This window comes from Microtus pennsylvanicus, chromosome 2 (genome assembly GCF_037038515.1).
Source record: "Microtus pennsylvanicus isolate mMicPen1 chromosome 2, mMicPen1.hap1, whole genome shotgun sequence".
Classification (NCBI taxonomy): domain Eukaryota; kingdom Metazoa; phylum Chordata; class Mammalia; order Rodentia; family Cricetidae; genus Microtus; species Microtus pennsylvanicus.
In genome coordinates, this window is record NC_134580.1 from 1,583,153 (window position 1) to 1,601,016 (window position 17,864).

At 44.5% G+C, this 17,864-nt stretch overlaps 1 protein-coding gene across 5 annotated transcripts in view; it reads right to left on the minus strand.

Annotated features, from left to right (window-relative positions):
• Trappc9 (trafficking protein particle complex subunit 9) overlaps positions 1 to 17,864 on the minus strand; it is a 434,664-nt gene that overhangs the window by 19,802 nt on the left and 396,998 nt on the right. The window lies entirely within an intron of this gene.

Here is a 17,864-nt window from a genome sequence, read left to right on the forward strand (position 1 = left end):
AATATCAATAGAGACAGCTGACCATGGACTTGAAACTATAATTTGGTACAAGCTTTTCCTTCTTGATTGTTTTAGGCATTTTGTAGAGCAACAGATAGCTAGCCGCTACAGTGGCTTAGTCTACAACGGCTGTAACTGAGAAGCAACTACAATGCCCTCCAGTGGTGACCAGGTAGATGGGGGCACTATTCATCACCAAATGGAAATGAGTTATTGAGAAACAAGGGCATGTGAGGTGGGGACTTAGATGAATGAACTATTCTGAAAGGCTTTATGACATTCTAGAATGGGGAAGACCAGAGAGTCAGGAAGGAAAGATGAGAGGGCAGAGCACACCAGGGTTTGGGGGCAACCAGACTATTCCGGTGTGGGGCTCTTGTGGTAGATTTGTGCCATTATACACTTGGGCAAAGGCATGGGACATACAACACTGGGAGGGAGGGAGCTCTTGTGCAAGGAGAGGGCTGAGGGTGAAGCTGTGAAGCTGCTGGTGAGTCCAGCATGGGCCCCCTGGCTGTGACAGATACTCCACTCTAGGACCGGATGCTGGTAACTGAAGCTACTCTGTGTGTTGGGGGTAGGGTGGGAGGTGACCGGACCTCTTTCCCTGTGGCTCAATTTTATGTGATCTTTAAAAGTAGCATCTATTAAAAATAAGGGACCCATAAAAGTCATCAATGAATTGACTTGAAAGAGGGCAGGAAGAGAGGAAAGTAGAACAAAGAGCAGCGGGAGCAAACAGAAGATGGAAGACACAAGCCTAAGCGCACTAAGAGTCGCAGTAAATGGACTCAGGACGGGAAAAGGGTAGCATTTATGAAGGATCACCTTAAATACACAGAAGTGAACAGGATAAGATTGAAAGTATAGAAAGAGGTAAGTCATTTTACACAGAAAAAGTCACACTGTTTCATTACTACCAGAGCAACGGGAAGTTATAAAACTCATCTTCTAAGTAAAGGCCAATCCATGCAGAAGGCATAAGAATACTGCACTAAGATTCATGAAGTTGAATATGACAGAACTGAATGCAAACAGACAAAACCACAATGGCTGTTGAATATTTTAATTCTTGAGAAAAAAAAACCAAAACCAAAACAAAACAAAACAAAATAAAACAGAAAAACCAGCCACAGCACAAAAGGCTTGAGGGGTACTAACCAAAAGAATGATATAATTAATGTTTGCAGAACCATTGCATCATTTGCAAGTATGCATTGAATATCCATCAATACAGACCATTTCCCCAGCTATAAAAGAGTTGAAGTCGCAAAGTATGTTCTCCAGAAGTGATGAAATTAAAGCAGGCATCTATCTGGACAATCTCCAACTATTTAGAAACTGAACAAGACATTTCCAAATAACTCCCAGATCAAAAGAGAAATTGAATTGGAAGTTAGAAATCATTGTGCAGTGAAAATAAAAGCACAGCACATAAGGTCTATGAAGCATCACTCGGGCACTACCAACAGGGACCTCCGTGGTACTAAATCCCATTAAAGAAAACAGTACTCAAATATATGATCTGCTTCTGCTTTAAGAAACCAGAAGAAGAACTGAAATCCAAAGGGGAGTAGGGGAGTAAATAATGAACAGCAAAGTGGAAATCAATGAAATAGAAAACAGAAAATCAATAGAGAAAAATCAATGCAACCCAAGCTGGTTCTTCAAGAAGCTCAATAGATTTGACAAGCCTCTAGCCAGAATGAGCAGAAAGGCTGAGAGGAGATGTGGATTATCAATACAGGAATGAATACAGCCACACCACCTCAGATTCTATAATATTAAAGGAAAATTAATGTCATGAAAAGCTTTCTTTCATTGGTTCTGACAACGTAGAACAGAACACATTCTTTGAAAGACATGTTACTAAAGCTGACCAGAGTAGAAATGGATGACTAGACCATTCTTTATTATGTTAAACCAAATTATATTATATTAAACCAAATAAGTTGACAGCCTTCACACAGAAGACACACCAGGTGGTCCAGGTTTATAACTGAAAATTCTACTAAGGGTATAATAAAGAAATACACTGAGTTTTCATAAACTGTTCCAGAAAAACACATGGAGGAATACTCTCAAATGCACCCAGCTTTACCTTGATGCTAAAATTAGGTAGGTAAAATAAAATCACAGATATCCCTTGCAGATATATAGATACAAATATCTTTCCTCGTTAAGGAAATGGGTATCTATTTATATATAATATGCTGTTTCATGACCCACAAGATGCTGAATTAAGAAACGCAAGGCTGGTTTAGTAGTACCTGAAAATCAATCAATGTAATCCACCATGTTCACAAAATAAGAAAGAGAAAGCATATCATTATCAGAATCCAGACAGAAAAGGCCTTTGGTAGAAATGGATACTCGTTCCCCACAAAGGTCACACACACCAGGACTCGGAGAGAATGGCCCAGACTAGGAAAAGGGCAGTGACGAGAACCGACTGACACCACACATCAATGCTTTTCCGAGACCAGGCAGTGGGGAAAGGCCTTGCGCTGGCCATTGCTGTACAATTCAGCACGGGGAGTGTTGGGGAGGAATGAGCAAACACAATGCAGCAGACCGGAAAAGAAGTGGAATTGCCTTTATCCTCCACTGACATGATTATTGACTTCTGAGAAAATCCATGGAATCTACGAAAACAGCTACTAGAACTAAGTGGACTTCGGAGGGTTTAGGGTACATGATCGAGTGCGGATGCCCACTTTGTTTTTATATGCTGGCGACAAACAATTGCAAATTACAACTGAATATGTAATTGTCATTCATGGTAATACACACAAATAGGAAGCAGCTAGCAATAAGTCCCACAGATGTGAAAAAGTGGCTTGCTGCACGGAAATCCACAAATCACTCCTTAGAGGAGTCAGCAGAGAGATACATCTTGCCTGTGATTAGGAAGAGCGCAAACTGAACTATTTATTCAATATAACTCTGATTAAAATCCCAACAAGCTTGTATTGAAAACTGAAAGCAACAAACTAATTAAGAGATTCATGCGAAAACACAAGAGGCCCAGAACAGCCGAAATGCCGTCTGAAAGCAAGAGTTTCCACACAGCTCCAATAAAGAAGACCTTAGTAGTGTTAGCCTCAAGACAAAGAGATAAATGAAAGAGAACTGTACAGAACCAGACCTGTGAATGGTTTCTGACCAAAGCACAAAGGCCGTTTAGTCAGAGCAAAGACTGTCTTCCATGACTGCTGTTATAAATACTGAACATAGGCATGTTCAGTTAATGTCACTCCATGCTCGGTACCACGTACAAAAGAGAACTCAAAATGACCCAATCAGAGCACCCCACTCTACATCAGCCACTCTCCGCCCTCCTAATGCTGTGACCCTTTAGTACAGTTCCTCGTGTTGTGGTGACCCCCGACCATCAAATTATCTTCCTTGCTACTTCATAACTGTAATTGTGCTACTCTCTTGAATCACAATGCTAAATATCTGTGTCTTCTGATAGTCGTCGGCAACCCCTGAGAAAGGGTCAGCCAAACTTCAGAGGGGTCGTGACCCACAGGTTGAGAACCACTGCTCTAAAGCTTCTGGAAAGAGACAATTAGGAGCTTTTGTGGCCTTAGGCTAAGCAAGATTTCTTAGATACCTACTCCAGAAGCACCATCCCTCAGGCTGGAGACTTGGCTCAGTTCGGGAAGGGTTTGCTGTAGAAACATAAGACCAGAGAGTTTCTCTCCTAACAAACTGCCTTAACGTTTTTTTCCAAAAATCTCTCTTGCCTTCAGAGACACAGAACTTTTGCCAGACCATACAGCCAAGTTAATAACACACCTTAGGATCATTTAAGACTGTGTACTTACCCTGTTGTCCTACTGTGTGTTTGCACTGCTAAGTTTAACCTGTCATTAGGAGAATAATGTAAGCAATCTCGCCACGCCTTGGATTTCCCATGTAACCTGCTTTTACCACCTAAGCGAATGCAAAGCTGTAATCTTAAGCAATGTACCCTTACTATGCCCCTGACCCAGAATAGCATGTGTGTGTTGTAAATCGTTTGCTGGAAACAGTCAGCAGGCTGAAAGGAACTGCAAACAACAAATACCCCACGAATGTGAGAAGCAGCGTGTGGAGATAGGTTAATAGTATCTGTGGTTTTTCAATGCTCTTTTGGGTCAACTGGGGTCACTAAGTTCCTCCTTGTAAAACTACTAAGCAGTTCTATAGAATAGCAATCCCCTCATTGCTTTCTCATGTCATGTGTCTCTGTGTTATTCAATAAATACAGAGCAAATCCTTTGTGAGGAACAGGCATCATGGGCAACAGGGGCAGATTAGACACACACTACAGACAGGTCATGGGCCACAGAACACAGACAGATGGAAGACAGAGGAGAAGTAGAGAGTTCAAATTTGGGTTCACTCGCGGTCTAAACTACTCCAATGGGTTTTTCATGTTTCCTCCGTGTGTTAGCATACAAGCACCCATGTGAAAACCTGGTGCTGCATGTCTGTAGTCTCAGCCCTGGGGAGATAGAGAAAGGGTAGATCCCTGGGGTTCTCTGGCCAGCCAGTCTGGTTGGTGAGCACCAGGTCCTAGTGACCCCATCTCAAAAACAAAACAAAACAATGGTCCCTGAGGAATCACACACACACACACACACACACACACACACACACACACACACACACACAAAATTAAAAACAACCACAAAAAAGCATATTTTTTAAAACCAAGGCTTGGTAAGTAGGACTTCAAAAATCAACACTCTGATCTTATAAGATACAATTAGAAGTAATAAATAAATAAATATAGGTGTGGCCCCAGAGGAAGTGTTTTAAAAAAATCACAAATTTGATGAAGGACTCTTTGTACCCAGGAAATCTCTCTCAAGAGCTAATGGCAAGAAAAGAGCACAGTAAAATGATGGACAAAGGAGAGTAGATGCCTTCCTGAAGAAGAAAACATGGATGGAAAAAGGGCATCAGATAAGATGCTTGATACTATTTATCTGCAGGAAATGTAAGCAAGAGCTACAGGGCATGCCCCTCACCACCTGCTGTAATTAGCAGATGGGAAAATGACCAAAGGCAGTAGAGGGTGTGGAGTAGCTGGAACCCCCACACAGGGCTGGTGGAATTGAAAGGGTAGAGCCACAATGAATAACGGTTTGGTAGCTTGTTCATACATACATATACATACATACATACATATATCATACATACATGGCTAGAATGCAACCCAGCAACTCCACTCCTAGACAGCTATTATTATCTAAACAAAACTATACATCTGATGTGGGATTCCCCTCTGTATGCTGTGAATACCATTGGTTAATAAAGAATCTGCTTTGGGCCTATTGCAGCGCAGAATAAGGCAAGGTGGAAATTCCAAGCAGATAGAAGAGGAGAGAGTAGGCAGAGTCAGAAAGAAGCCACGTAGCTGCTGCAGGAGACAGACCCAGGTGCCAGATGAAACCTTGCCAGTAAACCACGAGCCTCTTGGTAAAATATAAAATAATAGAAATGGGTTAATTTAAGATATAAGAGCTAACCAATAAGAAATGTGAGCTAATAGACCAAGCAGTGTTATAATAACACAGTTTCTGTGTGATTATTTTGGGTCTGGGAGGCCAGGAAATGAATAAGCAGCCTCCTACAACATATATCTACTAGAGATTTAAACAAATGACCATGAACAATTTATGTGCAACAGGCTGAAGCAAAGAGCATGTCAAGTATCCATCCAGTTAAAGAAAGAGGAACATGATATATAGGTACCGTGGCTTCATATTTAGTAGTAAAATGAGTAACCTACTTATATACTCAAAAATATGCATTTGAAAATGATTAGTATGAAAACATCCGGTGGGAACAAGGAGTGAACTGTGCCTGAGTTTTCCTCTACAAACTCTAAAGAGTGAGAAGCAGTCTCCCTGACACAAAGTGTGTCCCTGTGGTAGGGGAAAGAGTGGCAGGGTACAGATGTTAGGAAGAATCAAGAGGAAACCTGGGGGCTGGAATGCTCCTTGACTATGGTGATGGATTCATCGTCTGACATACTGCAGGTCAAAATCCTTGATGAACATAGATGCAAAAATCCTCAATAAAATACTAGCAAACTGAATCCAGGCATGTACCAAAGAAATCATTCACCATGATCCGGTTGGTTTTATCCCAGAGATGCACGGATGGCTCAACACACACAAGTCAATAAATGTAACAAAGTAAATAAATGGGCAAAATAAAGACAAAAATCACATGATCATCTTAAGAGATGCAGAAAAAAAAAAGCCCTTGACAAAATCCAGTGTACCCTCAGGATACAAGTCCTAGAGAATAGGCCTGGAAGGAACATACCTCAATCTAATAGAGCCTATATATAAGTAAAATAAAGGAAGTCAGTGTGGAAAATTCTCAAAAAACTAAAAGTAAATATACCATATGACAAACCCAGAGAAATGAAGAAGTAATCCCACTGAAATCAGGAACGAGTCAGAGCTGCTTGCTGTCCCCACCCCCTTCTACTATAGTGCTCAAGGCACTTGCTGGCACACTAAGGCAAGAGAAGGAAGCTAACAGGAGATAAGTAGGAGAAGAAGGTCACATTAGTTCTATTCGGAGATGATAAATTAGACACAAGATCCCAAAAATTTCACCGGAAACATCTAGAAACAATCAATAATTTCAGCAAAGTGGCAGGATACAAAATCAATTTATAAAACGTTAAAAAAAAAGTTCACAAAACTAGACAGACTATCACCACCAACAAACATGCTAAGGAGATCATGAATACATTCCAGTTCATGACAGTCCCAAAGACAATAAAATATCCTGGAAATAAACATTTGCAAGGAGGTGAAAGACATCTGCAATGAAAACTTTAAATCTCTGAAGAAATAGTTTGAGAAAGACACTAGGAGATATAAAGGCAGCCCATGCTCATGGATTGGCATAGTTAATATTGTGAGAGTTAAAGCCTTCAACCAAAAGAAATTCAGAGATATAACCTCAATCAAAATCACCACAACGTTCTTCATAGAAGATAGAAAAAAATTATAAAATTCAGATTGGACCACAAAGTATCCTGGATATTTAAAGCAACCCTGAGCAAAAAAAAAATGTTGAAAGGATTACCATGCCAGATTTTTAAGATATATTAGAGCCACAGCAATTTTTAAAAATGTATGGTACTGTCACAAAAACAGGCATGTAGGCCAATGGAACAAAGCAGAAGACCCAAACATGACTACTCGTAACTTCAGCTACGTGACATTTGACAAAATTGTCAAAAACACACTGGAGAAAGGAAAGCATTTCAACAAATGTCTAAAAAGCAGTATGTCAACATGCAGAAGAAGGAAATTAGATCCATATCTATCACCCTGAACAAAAATGAACTCTGAATGGGCCGAAGACCTCAGTGCAAACCTGAGCTGATGAAACTGCCAGGAGGAAACAGAGGCAGCATCCTTAAGACATGGGTGTGGACTTTCTGATAAGACTCCATTTGCCCGGGAATGAAGGCTAATGACTGACATGTGGCACTTTGGAAAACTAAATAGCTTCTGTATAGTTAAGGAAACAATCAACTGCAGGAAGAAGCCCACAGAATGGGAGAGAATCTTTGCCAACTACGCATCTGACAGGGGATTCATATCTAGAATAAACAAACAGCTAAAAATAATGAAAGGACTCATTCAAAAAATAAGAATATGTATCTAAACAGAGTTCTCAAAAGAAAAAGTATTTCAAAAAGTTTCAACATTCTTATGAATTACAGAAATTCAGAGTAAAACATTTTGGAGATTTTGTCTCATCCCATCCAGAATGGCAAAGATCAATAAAACAGCCAGCAACAAATACTGGGGAAAGAGGGTTTGGGGAAAGGGGAGGCTGCATCTGCTGTTGGTGAGATTGCAAACTGGTGCAGCCACTCTGAAAACCAGTGTGGAGAACACTCAAAAAGCTAAAAATACATCTGCCATATGCAGCTATATTACTCCTTGGCATATGTCTAAAGGACTTGACATCTATCTACTCCACAGATCCTGGCTTAGCTGTGTTCACTGCTGATCTATTCACAATAGGTAGGGAATAGAAACAATGACTTCCAGCTGACGAATAATGAGAACGTGGTACATGTACAGTATGCAACACCATTCAGCTGGAAAGAAAGGCCAAATCAGGAAATTTACAGGTAAATGGATGGAACTAGGAAATATACTGAGTGGGGTAGCCCAGACCCAGAAATACAAATACCACATGTTCTCTTTCATCTCTGTTTCTTAATGCCAAAATTTTAGATGTGAGTATATAACCTGCAGTAACCACAGAAACCAAGAAAGTAAAAAGGGACCATGGCTTTGGGAAGCTCTATAAAGAGGAATAGCAGCAGGAAACAGATGACATGAGGAGGGAAATAGAAAAATGGGGGGAGCACCTTAATTGCAGAGGAGGGAGAGATAACACTGAAGATGCCTGAAAAGTCACAATAAATCTTATTATTTTGTATTTACCAAAGATTACATATAATATGTGCCTGTGTATGTGGTATGTATTTTGAATAAAGTTACTCTTCTTGGGGTGATAATCCTCCCCACCAGAACCATAGACTATCTTAACAAAAATGCCAGTACCAGGCCTGAGAAACCTCCTTTCGAGTTGTTGGTCAGGGAAGCCCAAGAGGCTCCTGAAACAACACAGGCCATCGCTGTTGCCCTTGGCTGCCCCCTAGGAGTTGAATGTAAGTTCTTATTTGAAAAAAAAAAATCACCATGGGCTTTAGACATAGTGCTCAGAGGACTTGAGCTGAATCTGACTTGAAAACCTCCCCTATGAGGACTAGCTTTCCTAGAACTAGAAGTTGCTATGCAAACTACCAAGAGAAGGAAGCAGCCAAAAGTCTTACTTAGCTTTGACAGCTATGATCAGAAAGGCAAGATATCTCTAAAGATGCAACCATGGCACAAATGTCTTTTCAGTAACCAACTGCTATCTAACTGGACTTGGACCACTCAACAGGAGGGAAATCATTTCTGGTACTGCAAAACTAGCCAACGACCTCGGGCTAGCGAGGTCATGGATCTTAGAGGAGATCCTACTACCGTCACCTTCCTAAACTAATTCAATTCCTAACTGCATCCTAAATGCTTTTCCTCATACCCGCAGATCAGCGTCACTCCCGGCCCTCATCAAAGCAGCATCTGTTTGAAGGAGACTGAGATCATTAGAGAAAGCCACAGCTGGGCAAAACGCAGAGAGCAACTGCTCGTGGGGCGCCCGGACCTCGCTGATACAGCTACCATCTAACCCCAAGGACCAGGGTTGAATGGGGCAGGAGGACTGTAAGATCCAGAGGACCAACAAGTCTGCCTTGGGATTGTGTTCTCTTAGAAATGACAATATGGTCATCAGAAACAATACCTGAACAATGACGCCAGTTGACATGCCAATGAGGATGGGAGAAAATCTTACAGACCCACTGCTAGATGAAGAGACATACACAATTAATGACTGCCGAGGGAGGGAGAATTGATCTTCTTTAGGGACAAGCCCTCTAATTGGTTATCCAATAGCAAATAGTGGCTTCCAGGGAGCACAGAGGCTAAAAATCTTGGTTTGGCCTTTCCCTTAGGGCTATTATCAGGACAAAACTGGTTGGGGTGTGAGAGCTTTGGAAGGCTGAAGGATTTGGGGGACCATGAGGTGGCACCAGTCCTCACCCTCATAGCAAACATGCCTCCAGCCAACTACTCATGGGGCCACCTCATAGCCACCTGAAATAGCACAGAAGTTGCGAGATTCCAGAACAAGCTATGGCCAGGCAAGCTGCTTACTACTCTGAACTGTGCCCCCACTGGTACCCAAATGACAAGACCAAGAGCAGAGATGAACAGTGTGGTGAGCCCACAGCAGCCTTCCCAGCCCCCTGCTGCCTGCCGTCCCAGTTCAGTCCCGCCTCGGAGGCTGGTTTATATACTAGCACACACTGGAGGAGGGAGGGTGCTGGGTTAATTCTAAAATTTAACTTGCTTTCCTTTTCCCACAGGGAGAAGGAGTGGGAACGGGTTGCTAAAAATAGGCTGGCCTGTCAAAACTGCTAAGGATCAGGCAGGGCGAAGATGCTGCCGGGGAGAGAGCACTGGGGAGACAGCTCCATGAGGGACCTTCCCTGGGCCGCAGCCCTGGGGCTCACCCCCCTGGCACAGCCAGTCAGGACAGACTGCTGTCCTGTGGGTATAGCAACCAGCTGGGGGATGCTGTCAGAGCCTGGGACAAGACCCACAAATGCCTTCTGATGGCCACTGTCACGGCAGAAAGATGGAATGGCTGGTCTATGTCCCACCCTGCCCAGATGTGCTTTCTCTTCCCACCTCCTTCTCGCAGTCACTCACAGATGAAGTCACCGTAGCTCCACCATCAATCAGGTGGGCATCCAGCTGGACCACAGGTAAGTGAGGTTGCAAGCCTTTATCCTCCAAGGGCGTTAGTGTGTGTCGCCATGGCTCCCAGTTCCTCTGGAAGAGCCTGGGGTTTATGCTAGACCAGGACTCTACTCACAACCTGTTTTCTTCTTCGAGTAAAGAAGACTCTTCAGGATGGGAGAAGAGAAGCGGGCAGAGAACAGAAGAAGGAGGTTTCGAAGGCATAGCTGCTGGAGAAGCCCCTGCACATCCAAATCAAACCAACGGAACCCACAAGTCACACTAATGGTCAAAGTCATCTTGCCTTCCAGGGTTCAGAGCCCAGCAGGAGGCACCATGCAGGTATTCTACAGGTCACACTAGGTCCAAGCATATTGCTTAAAAAAAAAAAAAACCCAATGCAGGCTGGAGAGATGCTCAGCAGCTAAAGTACTGGCTATACAAGTATAAGGAACTAAGTTCGGATCCCTACCATCCACATAAAAGCTGGGCATGCCTGCCTATAACTCCAGCTCTAAGGGGATGGAGACAGGTGGGACCTTGAGCTTATTGGCCGCCCAATAGTAGAAATGGTGAGCTCAAGGTTCAGTGAGAGACCTGGATTAGACAATAGGCTGAAGAGCAATAGAGGATGCTTCAGCAGCAACCTCTGGCTTCCACATGCATACACACAACTGAATATACAAGTAACGTGTGTGCACCACACACACACACACACACACACACACACACACACACACACAGAAAGAAAACAAAAGCTCAAACATTAAGCATTCAGCAGTTCTTCTCGAGGAACACTGGATGCATAAGACGTAAACAAACTGCGAACTGAAGAAGACATGGTGAAAACCAGCGCGCAGGTAGACCTGCATATCATCAACGCATGCAAAAGCCACCGGGAACACTAGCCTGGGTTTTTTTGGGGGGGAAAAAAGTCATGTCATGGGTCTCTTCCAAATGAGTCAGCAGCCACCCCTTCCATTCCCACAGGGTACCCAAAGAAGAATGTGGCACTCCCTGTCTAGCGGAAGGTGTGACCCACATCCACTCAAACAGTACAGGATAGGGACGTGCGAGCCACTCTGCTCTCAGGTCCCAAAGCCTGCCCCAAGCTCTGAGATGCCTCTGAGGAGCTGTGAGCTATGGGTGAGGCAGCAGGGACAGGGACACAGCCTTGCCCAAGCACAGAGGTACTAGTCATCACAGTGGCCTCACGCATCTATCTTCATGGGTGTGATTGTATCTAGTGGTGGCATGCCCAGGTTAGTTATACCTCCTAACACTACTTTACAACAGGGATAGGAGGTCCCCCACTTTAGCCTCGTCAGTCTCTGAAAGCTGACGATATGCCTTTGTGGCTGGGATCTCATGTCTAGCTCGGAGACACAGGGTTGGCAGAATACACAGCCACTGATCACCCCACTGTCAGGGATTAGGGTGAATACTCTGGAGTCTGAGGACCCAGACCCCTCCTTTGAGTCATCCACAGATTTGGCTATTGGCTCCTTCACCACCCAGGCTAGGGTGAAGAACAAGGACACCTGAGACCCTGGAATCAGGCAGGAGTTGAGAGCCCTGTCACTGAGGGAGAAGAAACAGCCACCATCCTGAGCCAAGGCCTGTCAACCAGCACTGTGTTAATGAACCACCCTTGTTTTGAAGCCGGTAATCAGATTAGGGCAAGCTTGCCAGCTTCTGCCTTCTTCCCGCTACTCCCAACCTATATGGGGGGGCCGCATTTGGGGGTGGGTTCACCCTTCTCTGTAATGGAGTTATTTGGGGGCCTAGCTGGGCTGGAGAATATTATTACCACGTGTCACTGTCCAACTGGGACAGCAGGTGTCTGCTGATGCATCTGTGGAAAGTGCCCGAGGCACAGTCTCTGCATCAGGACACACGCATGGGCAAGGACACCAGGGAAATTGAATCATACCGCTAATTAATGGCTTTAATGCCCGTTATTAGGCCTCAAAACCAGTCTATTTTCTGAAAGATAAGCTTAGCCCTGCTTGAACAGGAACTTGAGCGCTCTGCTAATGCTGATGCCAAACGGCTCGTCTCTGCTAATCAGATTCAGAAGTTCTGAGCCTATCGATTCCCTGTGGTTTTCACAAACTGATCGCAGACTGTGAAGGTACTTTGTTTTCCAGCAAGGCATGCCATGGTGGGGGCCTGAGAGTCTGTGGCCCCACTGTGTCCTCTGCTGATGCCACCTGAGTTGTTATCAGTTCCCCACAGGTGCCACCCTGGATTGAGTACACACAGAAGCCTGGACAGAGCCCCAGGCATCTCTGTGCTGTTCTAGCTTTTGCCGAAGAGATGGTGTAGCTTAGGGATGTCTGTAAGGTGAATGGGTGGGGTTGCTCTAAAAGCTACTGTCCTTGCTCTCAATCTGTCTCCTCCTTCCCTTCTCCAAAGTACTCCATGCCTAGAGAGAACGCCCAGGTTTCAGGAGACCCAGGATCCAGGTGGTTTCTGACTGAAGGAGCTAGCATATGATTTGGGCAAAGACAGAGGGTCCAATCGGGTACAGGGTCACTCATTACCTAGAGATAACAAGTCAGGCCATCTTGGAGCCTGGAGGAAGCCCTGACTATTCTGTGAATCACTCATCACCAGTGCTCTTCACCACACCCCTAAAACTCAAGAGGCTCCCCTGTAAACCCAAAGCAGGAATATCACTGGGAGTAAAAAGTCAAGAACTAGCATTTGCCCAGCACAGAATAAATGCTTTCCTGTGCCAAGAACACTCACACCCTAGTCAGCTTAGTCTTTTCAACTTCCTAGAAAGAAAGGAGGTATGTATGTACAGGGACAACAGCAGGTTCAGAAGTTGACTCTGCTCAGGGGACTCTTTCCATTCCACCCAAGACTCAGGCCATGGTGGGGTTAAGAGAATGCCTCGGATGCTCAGATTAGTGCTGATCATATCTTCCTTGGTAAGGTCTGCAGTTTTCCCTGGCCTGATTCACCCAGCCATCATCTTTTGAGGAAGGAGTTGCGGACGATACTGAGAAGCCACCCCAGGTCTGCAGGCAGCTCTGTGCTTGCCATAGACATAGAGACCTTCAAACAGTGCCTACAAGGTAGGGAGTCTGGCCGGATGTTCTGCAGGGACCCTCTAGCTCCAGTGGCCTGGCCTTGCATGCTCCAAACACAGCCTTTCCCAGGAGCCCCAGGTGGCTTAATTACCAGGCAATACAACTGATTGGATCTGTAATCAAAGCCGGCCAGGGAGAGCTGCTGGGGGTGGTAGGAGAAGTAGGTTCATCAGGAAGCGGGCATTTTGATGAGCACTTAAGCTCAACATTCTGCATCAGAAGGCACCCAGTGATCTGAAAAATCCATCCACAAACCAACCAGGCACCCTAAAGTCCACAATTAAAGTGCTATAGAAGACTATAAGAGGTGTGAGGGGGCTTTCTTTGGGTCCAGAAGATGCTGGGCTGGGGCACAGACCTTACTAAACTGAGATGGAGCTTCAAAATAGCATAGATGAAACTAGGATCCCAAGACTTAGGGTCATTAGCCACTGTGAATAGCCACTGAGTGAGCACAATGTGGAGAGGTGGCCAAGTTCAAACTGCTGTCATTAAGAATCTGACACCCTCACTGAGAACATGAAATGGGCTTAGAAGAGAAAGAAGAGAAGGAGGAGGGAATGGGAAGAGGCAAAAGGAGGAATAGGAGGAAGGAAAAAGAGAGAAAAAAGGAACAAATAGAGAAAAAAGAGGAGAAAGAAGAAAGGGAGGAAGTAGAAGAGGACATGAAGGAAATGGAGGAAGGAGAGAGGATAGAAGGTGGAAATGGGGAAAGAAGGGAAGGAAGACAAGGAAGAGACAGCAAGAATGGCTTTGTACAAGGCACTTTCTGTGCTATAACCTATTCATAAAACCTGAATATACTTGAGCAGAACCCTGTTCTGCCATGACTGTAAGACCCCGGGCCATTCACTGAGTGATGTTGGGTTCAAGATCTGTACAAACAGAGGAGAGAAACGGCCCCATAGGCATCCAGGGGACTACTGGATCTCTCCTGCGCCGCTGGTTCTGCAAGTCGTTCTGCAACTCATGAGTGGCGGGGCAGCAGTGAACCCCCACAGCAGCACTTTGTAACCAGCAACTACTTCCTGAAGTCTGTCCCTGTATTAGGTTAGTCTCTTCTGGACATTTCACTGACATGTAGTCATAACTACGTGCCCTCGTCTTGCCAGCTTCTTCCACGCAACATGTTTTCACGGGCCCTTGGTGTCATGGCGCATGTCCCTGTACTGTCACTTCCCATGGCTAACAATACCCCACTGCTGGGGCCTGACACCTCTCCTTTATCTATTGATCAGCCTGAAGAGAGACGTTTGCACTGTCCACCTCTGGGCTGTTATGATTAGAGCTGCCACCAGCATCCAAGTGCATGTTTCTGTGGGAGCTGTCTTCCTTCCTCTGTAATTGAGCAGCAGGACCGCTGAGTCCCTACGGTGGCACTGTGATGAGCTTCTGCAGGGCTGCCCATTCGTTTCCCCACCAGCACCGGTGAGGACATCCTGACTTCCTCAGCGGCACTCGCTAGTGTCTGTCTCCTGGATTCCAGCCATCTCAGCTGCTGAAAGCTACGAGCCGGCGGTGGTTGCTGTTAGAGTTTCCCCAAACACCTAATGAATCATGTCGGCTCCTCTTGGGAGAAATGTCTCCTCGGGCACATTTTTACATTAGTAATTTGTCTTTTCTCCTCCTGATGGGTGAGATCTATCTGTCTGTTTGCCTGCCTGTCGTCTATCTTATAAACGCCATGGTTTTAAAACTTATCTAATATTATTTGGGGGAGGGCATCAAGTGTTGTTAGGGTACACATACGGAAGTCAGAGGACAACTTTGTGGAGTCAGTTTTCTTCCTCCACTTTTACATGAGATTAAATTTGGGTAAAAGAGCTTGCGTGTCAAGTGGTTTTAGTTTTGTCCTTTTTTTATCAGCTAAGCCATCTCTCTCAGCACTTGATAACAAATTTTTATCAGTGTGTGATTTGACTGGGTTGTCTTTCACTTTCTTGATGGCGCCATTAAGTGAGAAATGTGGAAAAGATGCATTATCTTTTCTACGGAAGGGTCAAAAGAGATGAAACAGCATTCTAAACATCAGCTAAAAGTACCTCCTGAGTTGCAATTCCTGAAATCAAAATGTTGCTTGGGTTTCAGATTTTTCCTCAAAACTATGCCACACTTTGAGCAACTACATTAAAATGAAAGGCTAAACGCTGACCAATCAGAGTGAGACACAGGCTCCCCTTGCTTTAGGGATAAAAACCACCCCTCGTGTGCTTGCTCAACTGAACCGCCATGCCTGGACACCCTTCTGCAGAAGTAAAAACTTTTTGCCTTATTGAAACACTTCTGATCATGTGATGATTTTGCTGAGATCCTAGACCCATTTCAACACCTGGTGCCCAATGAGGGGCATTATCCATGACCAGGGGGCTTAGTAAGCCATGCCCAAACTGGGAGGTGCACAATGTTGCCTTGCTGCAGTGGCCCTAGGCATGGGAACACTCCCTCTATGGAAGCTAGATATCAAAAATAGAATAGCAACTTGGAGATAAAGGCCTTAAGTGAGCACTGCGTGAGCAGGTGGTTTTATGCACAAATCAAAGTAGGGGAAAAAAAATAAAGTTTTAGTATTTCCCTGGCAGTCAGGACATCCTGGAAACTATGTGAGTGTGGCTAAGAGAAGTATTCAAGTGTGGTGTGAATGTAGCCTGCTCTCCACAACTGCTGTCTTCCACAAGGAACATGGCTAGAGATGGAGCGAGGTTTGGACAGAGTGCAAGAAACCCCCAAGTGGAATTCAGCTGTTCTAGAGAATATCCTCAGACAGCATAAAGTGGTCTGCATGGACTCTGTTTGGGAGCGAGCTAGTCTGGAGCTTCTACAGATCCACCAATAGCTAAGCAGGGCCTCTGTGATGCTTGCTAAGCATTTTCATGGTTGGGATGAGGGGTATTGAGATTGAGACAGCACAGATACAAGACAGCAAGATGTGAAACCAGCCTTCTACTGTGGGAAAGAGGAACAATTGGAGACTGGAAGCCTATAAGAATAAAACACCCCTAGACAGTCTTCTGGAGCACATGCTCAAGTACTAGGGAGATTCACCCCAAACAAAAGGGGAAAAGCAACAGCAGATGAGTGAATACTGCTGTCTTATGTAGATCCAGGGGCCCATTTTTAAACCTCTAACTTTTTTGGCTAAAATTTGGGTTCAATGAAGATTGGCGTGTCAAATTCTCATAGAATGTATTATGTATAAAAGCCCCATGATCTGGAAGAGAGATTGTGTGCTTTGCTGGATAAGTAACCTAAAAGGGGGAAGAAGAGTCCACCTTTTCAATGGTATTCTCTTGATCACTGCCCTTCCCATCTTGGGCTGGAACCCCATCTAGGGCTGAATTTATCACCCACCCTAGGTTTATCTTGATCTCTTTTCTCCTCCTTTGAAGATCTCCCTTTCCTTCGCCCATCTTTGTGAAGCTCCTTTTTACCCATCATGCCTCAGATTAAGAAAAAAACTTGAACAATGCCAGAAGGATATTCAAAATCTTTCCTTCCCAAAAGAGAAGTCCCTGCAAGGACATTCCCATTCAGGAAGGTTCCCCTCAGTCAGGAAGGAGCAGGATTTGTCAACATCCATCCCCTTTACCAGGTCAGAAGTCCAAAATTTAAAAAGGGAACTCGAGGCCTCTGGTAGAAGATCTATATGAGGAGGCTGAGCAGTTGGGTCAATTCCTTGGGTCCCAACTCTGTTCCTGTCCCAAGCTGATACCTATATAGGATATGCTCTTCTCTGATGAAGAGAGGAGGATAGTGAGAGACACCATGGCTGCCTGGGAAAGGAAAAAACTTAAACTGGACCAGTTCTAATAGCAAATGAGCAATTCCCTAAGCGACAACCATCATGAGACAATAATGAGGTCAGTTGGAGCCATGTGAGGGATCATCATGAGGAAGGGTGAGACAATCAATACCCAGTCCTGGAATCTGAACAAATCCTTCAATTTACAGCAGGGAAGAAAGAGAGGCCTACAGAGTCTCTAGAAAGGTCAACAGAACTGGTGAGAAAACATTCACTTGAGAAAATGTTTCCATTAGAACAGGCTATAGGCAAGTCTGTAGGGCAATTTCTTTCTTTCTTTTTTTTTTGATATATCAACTTTTTTTTTAAATTTATTTATTTATTAAGGATTTCTGCCTCCTCCCCGCCACCGCCTCCCATTTCCCTCCCCCTCCCCCAATCAAGTCACCCTCCCTCATCTGCTCGAAGAGCAATCAGGGTTCCCTGACCTGTGGGAAGCCCAAGGACCACCCACCTCTATCCAGGTCTAGTAAGGTGAGCATCCAAACTGCCTAGGCTCCCACAAAGCCAGTACGTGCAGTAGGATCAAAAACCCACTGCCATTGTTCTTGAGTTCCCATTCTTCCT